This window comes from Thunnus maccoyii, chromosome 11 (genome assembly GCF_910596095.1).
Source record: "Thunnus maccoyii chromosome 11, fThuMac1.1, whole genome shotgun sequence".
Lineage (NCBI taxonomy): Eukaryota > Metazoa > Chordata > Actinopteri > Scombriformes > Scombridae > Thunnus > Thunnus maccoyii.
In genome coordinates this window covers 10929236-10942975 of record NC_056543.1, presented here as the reverse complement: position 1 = coordinate 10942975, position 13740 = coordinate 10929236, and positions in this window count along the sequence as shown.

Below are 13740 nucleotides of genomic sequence, written 5' to 3'. Positions count from 1 at the left end.
GGTAAAATGCAGTACACTATGAGTACCCAGATGGTGTTCTCATTACAGTCAAAAAGTTGAGTGTGGAACTCAACTTTTTCAACGCCATCTTGGTTAGGTAACAGAAGGGGAGGGACCACCAATGTAGCAGAGATATTAAAGCATCCTAAAAGCTTCTGTAATTTTCACTGTAGGACTGTTAATATGTCACTTTATTAAATTTTAATGTTTTTTCAGGTGTAACCATGTAGATTCCCAATATGTAGTCAAATAACACCTGATCGTAAATCTGCTGCCATGTTTTTGGTAATGAGCTGCTGGCCGGGTGAGACCAGCCAGTGGCTGATAGCAGCCTGACAATGTCTGTCATCATCCCAGGGAAAAAATGATCCAATGAACTGATCTGCAGCTCTTTGGTGATTTACTGCTGGCTCTAATGTCTCCTTAGCATTTTGATATATGATATACTTCTCTTTGGAAGATAAACGTTGGTCTCACAGATGAAATCTAATAATTGTAGCTGTACACGAATGTAAAGTGAAGCCTCATTTTTTTACTGGACAGAACAAGAGCGCTGCCTCTGGGGCTCTATATGTACAGATATCACCACAATTCAATAAACATAACTGTATTAAAATGAACAGATCAGTTTATATTCAATTTTGTTTTATTTTATTAAGCTACATAACGGTTCAAATTTTTATTATAGCTACATGACAGACTGAATCACATAATGTACTGCATCTCTCTGTCAATGAGGTTATTTTTTGCAAGAGAAAAAGTGTTAGTGGAGCTTTGAGTTGAGATTATTTTGTCACAGTGCAGTCAGGTAGGTGTGTTGAGGACTTGGCAAATTTGACTCAGGAGTACAAACTTCCAAGGACAATAAGGATGACTGTGTTTGATTTGAGGCAACACCACCCTGTCGAAATTCATGCACTACGCAGGTAGTGTACACAGTGTCCTACATGGAAGTCTACTAACAGAAGTATCCAAATTGAGACACAGTGTCAGTCTTAGTCAACCAGACGGTCATAAATTTTCATCTTCCCAAACATCTTACAAGCAGAGGTCAATTTTCAGTCAGATCCAGGGGTCCTAACTTATGGAACTGCTGTACTTTTCTCATATGACTAAATGTTCCTTCTCCTTAAAGTCTTTGGTTGGTAATCTTGGTTTTATAATCCCAGCTCTTCCTGTTGGGAAACTTGTGTACGCTGTAACATTAAGCTGCCACCACTGTCATCCAGTCTTGTGGCTGCTCATCAGTTGGAGCACTGGGTTCTGACAGCTGTGACTATAGTTAAAATCCTGACTCCAACATGGAGTCAGTCTTGATGTGGTTTTCTTCTGCGATTAAGGATATGAGTTGAAGATTCCTCATGAAAACAGTAAGCCATCCAATACCCACACATTTTGTCAACTTAGCTCCACCTCTTTTGCTTATAAGATCACTTCCTCAGCATTCCTCCAACTCACTAAGCCTGGCCCTAACCTGGAGAATAATGCAGTTAAAGGAAGAACAGAGTCCAAACATGACTAAAATTATATGACTAAAATGATATAGACTAGGTGTTGACGTACCAAATAACCAAAGATGTACAGATGTATTTAAGAGACAGGATACATATGAGGGACATTTTGGAGAAGAGGAATTGTATTTATGATTTGGATTCTGCAGTGAGTGATGTAATTTAAATGCTGTTGAGACAAGAAGCTGGTGCTTCTTATAACTTCAGTAACTATTGGATATGCTGAATTATTTGTCATTTTGACCAGCCCGTATATGTCACACCTGGGAAATCCAATGATATTCACCATGTACCCTTACCAATTCGGGGTCTGAGTGAGGTTCTGAATAAACCCCAGTCTGTTTCAGTAGAGGTCAGTGCAGAGCTCTGAAAAACAAATGGCTTTCAGTTAAAAAAAAAAATCCCCAGTGTGTTTCATGTGTATAGTAGCTCTACCAGCAGTCATAATTCCTGTCCCTCACACACAGGAATGATGAAAGGTTTGCGTCAGCTCAACCATCGCCAGCCTTCTGTCTACTGCAATGTTGTGAATCTTACACCTTTAAGCAAAGACAAATAGCAGCCGTGTGTCTTGTAGTCACACTCACGGTCGTCCATGAAAAAGTAAAAAGAAGGACAGAGACCACCTGCACACGTGTATCATTCAACATAGTGAGACTACTTGATAAACTGGTTGACTGTTGACTCATCGCTGTACAACTTTTGAAGCTGTTTTTGACATGTATGAAGGAGCTCAGAGAATGGAGACAGGATAAAAGGCATGTTAGATTGATAGACATTAACTTAAATTGTAATAAAGACAAAGACAGGAAATTGAATGTTTCTGTCATCAAAATTCACCAATGTCTTTTTTAGTGATATTAGACCATCAAAGCAATAGCTTATCTGTTAAGTAAGGTTTCCCCACCAGCACCTGATTACCTGCTATGTTGCCTGGATAACCTCAGGCAGATAATGAAAACTGCAGTACAGGTCTTACATTTATAAAACCCTGAAAGCGATTATGTTCCCCTATTGAGGGACTGCATGAATCTTGTCCTTAAGCCTGAATATGCAGTCTGGTTCATGGCCAACCATCTTCCACCTGAGGAAGCCTGAGACCCAAAGTAACAGTCTGAGAGCTTAATAAATTGTACTGACTGTATCAGCTTGAATTGATGGGTGTACAGAATGATCTTTAAACTAGAGATGTGTATCGGTGGCTGATATATTTGTGGCTGATAAATAAGAAAATCAAATTGCTGTTATTGTTCTGATAATGGAATTTTAGATGATAATTATGTCTGATAATGTGAAGCCTTAGCTGCAGAGACGCCACTGGGAACCCGGTTCTGACTGGGGGATATTTGCCTCTCTGCCTTTCTCTCCTCTGCTTTCTATGTTGCTGCCTGTTAGCAGCAGAGCAGAGCTGCACTCTACTTTAAACACAAGAGCTTTGGTTTACCTGCTGCCTTTTTCACACTCAGGCATCTCAATATGGATTCATCTTTGACTTGCCTGCATTTTTTGTGCCAGTTTTTTATTTAATTCATTGAAGTTTTGGATGGTCTCTTTGTTTGCTTAGAGGGTCAATGACAGGTATCCAAGGCTTATTAGCACGGTTGAAGCCTGTGTTTCTTAGTCATAAAATTATAGAAGAACAGAATGAAATGATAAAGCATCACATTCACAGTATTATTCTTTTTTAGGGAGCCCTTAATGTTGTCTTCATGTCTCATTGATCACTTTTTCTTACTTGTTTTTGCATGCAGGCAGGGAGCACTCACTACATAAAAAATCAGCTCAGTGGGTCAAGGCTACAACTGTGAGCAACTTGAAATTCAATGGCACACAGAGGTAAGAGCCAAGTTTATCACCAGTGCATTCCTTCTGGACGTAGTTATTTTTCCCTCTTGCCGTGTATCAGCTGCCAACATCATTTCAGTCTGAAGAAGGGATTTCAAACGATTCCCATTGCTAATTATATTACTGGATGTTTATCTAGAAGTGAATTCTTTTAGAAGTGGGATGCATAACATCAAATTATTAATTCTCACCTAGAAACATTTCTATGTGTGTAACCAGGTTCCTACCTAATTAGGGCAAAATAATTACTTTGAAAAGTTATTTAGGTGTTGATGCTAGATCTATCTCCTCTTCTCAGGCTTCATTAAGAGCTTTGTGTCTTTGTGTAAAGAGACAATGATAGCACACTGTGATCAAAACAAAGCAAGTCTGTCAACAGTTTCACTTTCTTACTCTGTCAAAACTTTTGGTTGAATAAAAAGTCAGACAAAGGTAGTATTTTCTACAACGTGCATTTTAATTTCATTCATACTTTATTCATCCGTCAAGAGGTAGTTTGAGGCAAGCAGATTTGCAAACAAAAGTACACATACATAGTTCATTTACACACATAAACAATTTAAAAATACAAATATTGTATGACAATATTCGAAAGAGCTGAAAACAAGCAGTAGCCAACAATATTCACAGCACATATTATGTAAAGAAAAGTCAATGTGTAAGTGCATTTATCAGTCTAACTGAGCATTTCTTGTACTGTGGCTGCTCACAAGTCTAATGGCTTCTGGAATAAAACCATACTGCCACTACAACACTATTTTCCAAGCCGTTTGCTGTTTGCCAGTTAAATACTAAGCAGACTACTGCATTTTATTTTAACTGTTGATTTGCAAACAAAAAGTACACATACATAGTTCATTTACACACATAAACAATTTAAAAATACAAATATTGTATGACAATGTTAGAAAGAGCTGAAAACAAGCAGTAGCTAACAATATTCAACTCCGCAAAAGCACATATTATGTAAAGAAAAGTCAATGTGTAAGTGCATTTATCAGTCTAACTGAGCATTTCTTGTACTCTGGCTGCTCACAAGTCTAATGGCTTCTGGAATAAAACCATACCGCCAGTACAACACTATTTTCCAAGCCGTTTGCTGTTTGCCAGTTAAATACTAAGCAGACTACTGCATTTTATTTTAACTGCATATTCTGGTTTTCTGCCCCATCTACTTGCAATTTTAGACTACAGCTACTTTACATCGCAATGGTGAACACGCACTTGTTCAAATAATCACAATCCTACACTGACTGTCAACAGAGCTTGCTGTGGTCAATTATTAGCCCCAGGACACAATTAAAGCTGTATTAATCAATATGTTTATATTAACAAAGGATCAAATTACTTTGTGAAATCTGAAAGGGGTTGCTCTCAGTGACAAAACAACATGTCACGGTACAGTTAATACTGGTTTAATGGTTTGTTGCTGGGTCTAGGGGATTTAATTACCACTGAGCCTCATGTCTGTACCAGATACTAACAGGCCATCACATACAATAAACGTCAACAAGAAAAGGATGCAGGCCTTGCCTGACTATATATATATATATATGATATGAAGAGCTGCAGTTCCATCAATATGTTCAAAACCAAATTAAAAAAATCTGCTAAAAACTACTCAGCTCTGTAATCACTGACTTTAAATTGCATCTCATGGTCTCCTCATGAACGCAAATAGTCTTGCTTTTAATTTGACAAGCTTACATTAGTCATTTCTAGTTGACATTGTGGGTGTATGTGATGTGCTATTGTGTGTAGCTTTGTATTTTGTATTATGTGTCATGTGTGTTCTTTTGCTTTGTACTGTTTGTTATTGTGCTGTTATATGTTTTAATTGTGACCTGCCGAAGGGACTGCAGATGAAAATTAGCTATAAGATAACTCTGGTAGAGTACGTCAAATGGTAACATTTATGTTTAACACTGTACATGGTGCCAATAAATACATAAATACAAATACTACCTAACTATATGTTGCCTGCCCAGCACCAAACAGCAGACAGACAAAGTTGGCAACACAGTGGAGTATCCAGAAAGATAAAGATTGTTATATTTTTCTCAGGAGACCAAACCAGAGCTAAAAAAAAGAGTGAATATTGTACTTACATGTGTCAATTTGCCAGAAACATTACACCAAATGAATGCTAATGTAACCAAGTGGTAAATATACACAATTTATACGGGGGGAAAAAACCCTTAACATAAAATTCTCCACTACAGCAGAGGTGTGGGTTCACTGTTCACACTGGGTTTACATAATGTGTTATTTTGGTGGGATTGGCTGGTGTTGTCAACGGTGAGAAAATATATGAATAATCCTTGTTCAAGAATGATTTAGCACAATACAGCAGTGTTGGTTGAATGTTGCCTGATTACATAATGGAAATCCACATGTTGTGTAACTGCTGGGTTTAGGTTTGCCAATGCTTCTGTACATTTAAGGATGACTGGAATGCAAAAATACATGCTAATTTTGCCTGAGGGAAGTAATAGGCCATTGTCCTTGATTTGCTATGAAACAGTGGCCATAATGAAGACTGGGAATGCAAAACACCACTACAACACCAAACATGCCTGTTTTTTAAACAAAACTATCCCAAAAAAACAGAGGTAAGAACCGCAAAACTGAAGCAGCTGAAGTCGTCATATCAACACTAATTGTAAATTGAAACATTTTTAACATTGAATGCAGTGAAAAGCTCATACTGCAGCAGACTCATTAATGAACACTTACATATTACACTCACAATACACCTTTTATGCTGAAGTTTAAGGACTTGGTTACACAACAAAGGCATCACGTCTCACAATAATACAGAAATGCTGTTCATGTAGGGAGTTCTGACGTTTTTGTACTGAAGTATCATCATGTAATGCAGCCCTACTGGGCCTTTGATATAGTGGATATTTATTATGTGGACCTCTAAGCCTTGTATATGTTTACCTCTGCTAAAGTTATTTTACAGATATGCAGCAGTGTTATGATGGTTTCTCTGTTTTTTACTCTCTATAGAGGTGCCACTGCCATATTTGCACCTTATTTGTCTATGTCATAATTGTAATGTATTAGTGCTGCAATAGTACTAAATTTCATTTTCTATTTGTTTTGGGGTGTTTTTTTTTTAATAATATCTGTTTCTTTTGTAAATTGGAAACCATTTCCTTCTTATTTATTCCATAAATACAAAACCTACAACTGGGAACAATATACCTCATGAATAGCTGAAAAGACAATAAAGGCCCCACAAATAGCATTTGAAGTTGTGTGTGCAATTTATCCAGGCTTCACTAATGTTGCTCTGTGTCTGCTGGATGTTGTAAAAATGAGAAACACTCCTGCACACTGTCTCACTTACTGCTGGAATATTTATTAGTTCAGAGTGATGCAAATGCTTTGGGTTAGTTCAAGATGCTCATCAGAGAGACTAATTTTTGTGGCCCTCTGATTGGATGACTGAGGCAGCTTCTATGTATATATACTGTATATTAGTGTTGTAATGCTGCCCATACACCTGATGAAGGTCAGACAGATCGAAACATTGCAAACTAATAAATATTCCAGCAGTAAGTGAGACAGTGTGAGGGAGTTTCTTTCACTGTTTCAAGTTGCACTTTCCTCCAACACACCTGTCACGTATGCAGTTATGCAGAGATTTGTTTTTAAGAAATTTTGCTTACACATTCACCATAACAACCCAAGGTAATAATTTGTCAATATTACAGGTTTACAGCTTGTTCCACTGCCCAAAAATAGAAATAAATGCAGCTTTAAAGATGGTTTCATCTCATCAGTGCCGTGTAATAATTACACATACTGTAGGTGCATGGATTAAACAATATAATACAATCAACCAGTGCACTGAAATTTAGGCACATTAATTAAAGCCTAACAGCAAGCCTGCTTTAAAATATATATCTATATATATATATATATATATATATATATATATATATATATATATATAAAGCCTCTAATCTAACACAGACCACATATAAAACAGCAACTGAAAAGAATATGCCCCAGCATCCTTGATCAGTGATCTTTCTGGCTCATCACTTGCTGAATCGGCATTAACACTAATTTGTCTCTGTTTTAACATTGTTTCATGAAATCTACTAAAAGTATAAGACTCAAAAAAGCTCACTGGAGAAACACAAATCACACATCACAATGTCTGCATCAATCTCCTGTGCATTGGCGGAGACGTTGATTGTATTTAATGTTCATCTCTCACATCAACCATTTTATGAGTAGCATTATTACTTCTAATAAAATGCATAGTTCATTAATTACCACTTTTTCTACATCTCTTGGGGGAAGATGAGCTCCCCTGTGCTTCAAACCCTCGGTTAGTAGATCTTGTGTGTTAAGTAAAGCTAGTGTATTCTTTACTCTTTATTCTTTTCCTTCCCTAATATTTAGTATTGAAACCTTACTTCTAAATTGAAATATTTTTCATGCTGTGTTTCATTGTCTGCGAAGGACAGAATGTGCAGTGTAAATGATGTGTAGTAAATAATGGAGAGAAGAAGCTCCAGAGGCTACCATTGTATTATTTGCATTAAAATGTGTTCCCATCAAAAACCGCATAACCTTGCACTCTTGAATTCTATTTAGAAGTGAATTTAAATAAATCCACTTCATTTGTACCATTTGTACTATCTTGTAGTATATTTAATTCAAAAACAAATGTCGTCCTTGTTAACAAAAATCAGATTTGTGCCTCACAAAAAATGTTGATGAGATTATATGATTTTCTAACAGCAAGAGTTTAATGTCGGCACACTTGCTTGGCATTGGAAAGTAAGTGTAAGAAGGTACTCAGACCAAAAAGGGAGCTGTGGGACATCAACACAGAAGTGTCACTAAAATGTAAAAAGGTGCAGCACTTTTTCATTCAGCACTTAAGACAGTTTGAACACAGCCTTAGACAAACATGTATTCCTCTGCCTGTACTTCTTTTATACAGTTTTAATAGGCATGATGGACCATCTTTTAAAGGTGCAAGAACCACAGAAAAGCAGTTGGTCTTGGCTACAAGGTTTTGTGAGCCTCTCCAAGCACACCTGCTATTTTTAAAGGCACAGCATGCTAAGTGCAAAAGTGCTGGGTGAATCATGAGAGTGCATTTCAAGAATAAAGCTTGGAACTGAGGCCATGACACACAGGATGAATAAACCCTGGTTATCTGTCATGTCCCTCATAAACTGACAGAATACTGAGTTATAACCAGCCTCCTGCCTGATGCAGTGAGTGAGATTATTTTGTAGCCACCTGGTGTCATTTCCAAGAGATTTATTTCAATCAAGAGAGACTTCAATTTTATAAGTGACACATGCATAATAAGATGAAAATGTCAAAGTCTTTGGCGATTAGATCCCATCGTGATGTCATATTTATAGGGGAGAAGTGAAGGCGAGAGTAGGATATCCTCTGATGGAGTCTAGACACTGGTAATGGTGATAAATAAGGGAATGTTGAGATCTGGATGATGAGAAGAGGAGCGGGCACCTGGTGATCTCAGACCTGGGTGCTGACGTGATTAAGTGGAGGTGAATGGGGTGGAGATCTGGATGATGAGAAGAGGAGCGGGCTTCTGCTGATCTCGGACCCGGCGATGACATGACGAAGTGGAGGTGAACGGGGTGGAGGAGGGTCGTGACGATTTGCACTGAAATGACAGCTGATAGCAACAAAGAGAACAACGGATTTAAAGTTTGGCAGCTAAGACATGATAGGCTGATAGAAATCATGGCGAAATCTGATTTGTTAACTAAGAGTAACGCCCCTAATCAGCTGATATGAGAGCAGGAGAAGCGGGGAGAGAGGAATGAGAATTAACAAATGAGTAATAGATAGTCTTCCTGCTTGAACTTACACTGAGCTCCATTAAGATAAACATGGCCTTGTGTGACCATCCACTATGGCGGCGCGGCCATTCTCAGACTGGAGGTCCTGCTTTAATTAGTTGAAGAGGAAGGCTTTCATATAGCATGAAGCAGCTGTAGGATATCCAATACTGTAAGAATAACACATTCATTTATAGATCAATTTATCGATATCCCTACTGTAATCACATTAAACTTTCATTTTTAACGTCAATTTAAATGCATCTATTGCCTGGAGAGTTAACATGAAAATTGTTTTGTAAGGATTTTCTCCAAGTATGTCTTTTCCCTTGTTGACAGAATTACCTGCAGAGTGATTTGCAGCAGGAACAAACCTGCTCCTGAGATTTCTATTCGCAACACAACCTCTAAAACACCTCCGAAATACTAACAACTTGCTTTGCACTGCCTAGTTTTACTTAAAAGTCTCACCTGTTTGAGCCTCTACTCTGAGGCTTGCCGTGCACAAACTGTTGGAGCATTGTTTGCAGAAGTCACCACCACAAAAATAAGCTTATGTCTTTTATTGCAGATAGAATGGATGGCTTTCACTGAGTCCAAACTTGACAGCAGATCAAGGATAATGAGTAATGGCTACAGATCTGTCATAACTTTGCATCAGATGGTCTTTTATTTCCACATCATCCATAACAATTGTGGAATGTACTACTTGGAGAGTATTATCCTGCTTATACCATGGGGACTTGCCAACAGTGTACCATATGTAATCCAATTTCACTTTTCAATGGAAAAGAGAGGGTAAAAAAATATATACCTCTCTTATCCATTGAAAATGTTATGAAGTGTATTTCCTATGTGTAAAAATTCCTGGCATTTGCATGGCATGGCAACATAAAAGAGCACGTTTTACTAAGTTTGAAATTGTGTTGCATCACACACATGTAGACTCAGTTCACTATTGTCACACACCCAACCTACAAGGTAGTTCTCTCTTGCTGCTTTTCTTTTCAACACCCTGTGTTACACACACACACACACACACATACACATTAGCTCTCTATCACTGTCTCTCTTTCTTCTTCACACTCTTAAGTACGACTCCTCTACATGCCTGTATTTTCTGTGCAGTTTTGATCACGTCCTATCTCTCTTCCTCTCTCTTTCAGCTGTGCCTCAGATCTGTAGGCTACCAGCTTCACTGTAGCTAACGTCATTTAAAAAATACTCTTTCCTATGGTTTGTTGATTTTCAGTGGCCATGGTTTAATTTAAAATATCAACCAATTCCAAAAATATAAGTCTGTGTCTCCACTGCACCTGTAAACCCGCTGGCCTCCTCAGTCAACAAAGAACTAGCCCTCAGGCAGTCCTAATAGACTTTTTCCATGCCAGATATTTGGACTTGTCATGGCAAAAAAAAGCACAGGTGTGAGTAATAATATTAATGATGGCTTTGTTCCATTTAAGTCGTGCCAACCTGCACAATAGCAGGGATCTGGAACTGAAAAGCCTCCATGTAAAGCAGTCATGATTAAACCTGCATTAATTATTTTTTGCCTTCTAGGAGGCAGGGCAAGCACACAATTGACATATAACATCACCTTTTAAAGTTGTTATATAACAAACAGTTGACCTTTTACACAGAGCAGCATCAGCATTCACGTTTTTGGCCACTGGACAAATGTAAGTCCAATATATGTTCTTTAATAATGTACTAATATTCATGAGCTGAAAGAGCCTGAAGCAGGCAGAAATGATATGGATTAAAGGTAAGGCTGGAAATTTTCTATATTTTTCTTATTGTAAACAAATCTCATGTACAGACCAAAACCAACAATGAATTCATCCTACTTACAAGTAGTGTGCATGTATCCAAAGTCTGATAAATCTTATCCCTCTGTGCCATAGACCTCTGTTGTTGTCCAAAAACAATTAAAAACACATCATTGATCCACACCTGCACTGGGTGACATGGGCGTCACCCAGTGCAACAGCGTGTCTCACTGACGTGTTTTTAATAGTTTTTGGACAACAACAGAGGTGTAAGGCACAGAGAAATACAAAATACCAGGCTTTGGATACATGCACCATACTTGTACCACGTAGTGGTAGTTAAAACGTGTAATGTGAGTTAACACAATGTACAAGATTAATAGAAAGGTACAGCTTAAAACCCTCCATAGAGCTGATAAACCAAACTGCAGTCTGGTCTTTTCACATTACACATAGTCATTATATAAAACACTGAATAGCAACGTATTAGTGATGTCTGTGCTTTGCCTGCCATGATGTAAAATTTTTACTGTTTTTTACAGAGGACATGTGACATGTCACACTCAGAAAAGCACAGGTGTAAATAATGATGGCCCTGCTTTTGTGCATGCTGACTCATGGTCACACTGTCATAGCTTAATGGGACACCTGAATATAATGCAGCCATTGTTAATGTAATTATTGACACCTTTGGTTTTGCTACTATGACTAGTCGAAATGTATGCTGTGAAAACAGCATTGACCTATTGTCAACCCCTGCTGTAGCCCAAATCCTTTCAACAGTATCTTGCATTTTTTGGAGCTAAACAGCTTTTTAGATTGATCTTCCATGCAACCACTGGTTTTACTGTTCGACTGGCTGTACCTTGACATGGACTTTCTAATTGCTCAGGCGATACAAGACACAACCTCAGCACCTGTGACAATTTGTTACAGTCCAATCAGGTGAGAGGATGGTATAGGGGACTGTCTTCCTCTTGGATGTTCACTGGTTTGATTGCATTAATGAGAGCCCCAAGGTACCATGTGCAAGCCTCATAGTGAGCCCATAGCTACACTCATACTCTGGAGATACATAGATAGGTAAACACTATTTTCCATTCATTTTAGTGTAGTTTAAAATCAACTGCCCATCTCTTAAGACGGCCTCTCCTCTCCTTGCCACTCTCTCACTCTATAGCAAGAGCATAATATCTTTTTTTTTCATTGGAGCCTCTCATCATCATTTTTGATTTTTGCTTTGGCATTCTCTTCTCAAACTCTTAACTGCTCCAGATGACCCATCTTAAGCATGTTTTAGGGGTTTTAGGGTTCTGCAAGTACATTTTGCTCAGTGTTATGGGATAAAATGCAACCAATGACTACCTGGGATGTTAGAAAACTCTGCATTGCACAGCACTTCTTGCATGCTTTGGAAATGGCTGACAGTGCTGCACAGTGTAATTGTATTGTGTAGTTTATGAGCTTAAATATACAGTACAAACCCACCGGTATATGGAGCTTATGATTCACGCCCATACCCAAAACTTGAGTATGCAAAAGTGTCTGCTTGCACCTAGTATGGAGTGCTTGCATGTTTTATTATAAGCAAAGCATTTTTGTTATATTTTCACCGTCTAAATATTATATTGACTACCCATCCATTTGAAAAATAGGAACTTGCTGACATATTTACAGGCTACTTGCAAGGTTCTATGCTGTATTTTTTCCCCCTAACCCTAAATCACCACTACTGTCCACTTATTGTTTTAATGTGCCATCAACTGTGTATTGTTGCATTAGTACAGGCTTGTACATGACCTATAGAGGGAAAAATCATTGATGTCATCTATGCTTTTTATCTCCAAGCCTCACTACAGCAAATCAATTTCAATATCTTTTCTTTTCTTGGCTTGACATTTTTACAAAATTAGCAGGCTTTTATGTGACATGCATTCCACGCTTTGACAACTGTATTGTATTCTTGAAGCTTACAAGAAATTCAGATGTTGAGTCAGACAGGTTGTCTTTTTTCACCCAGCATCTACAGTATGTTTTCCTCTCCACTGTTGTTGCTGTTTTTTTTAAAAAGGATGCATCTATACTCAGTGTATATGGTAAATGCCTGCAGTTATCCACTCACCTCACATTGAAAAACCATTCAGGTATGGCAATGTCTGCAGTCTTCCTGATTGCACTAATATCCATGACCTCTTTTTCCTTCCCTGTCTGTCTTTTGCATAATGAAAGTGTGCACAAAAAAAAAGTAATCATTTAATTCAGTAGCTGCACAGGTGTGTATCTCTTCCTCCAGCTGAAAACTATAGCCAAAAGTATCTTACATTATAATACCAATACATGGAAAAGGTTGCTCTTATCTCCTCTTGATTTGACGACTGAACTGGAGGACTAAGCCAGAATTTAATCACGTACTTCAACCTTATCCAACATGATAGACCTGAAGCTGATAGACCACTGAGTAGCTCTAAGACACAAGAATACATTGCATCTATACTTGTCTCTCTTCACTGCAGCCTTAGTTTTAGAATGAACTGTGAATTTTCAAATAACTTTTAAGGTGGTTCATGGCCAGGTTTCCAGCTAGATATATTAATGCACCCAAAGCTCATTCCTGCATGTATTATGTTATATGCTATCAGCAGATAGATAATTACGTTAATGAACACCTCCCCTACCCACACACACACAGATCATACACAGTACCAGTGAAAAGTCTGGACACACCTTCCCATTTACTTGAATGACAAAGTGTCCAGACTT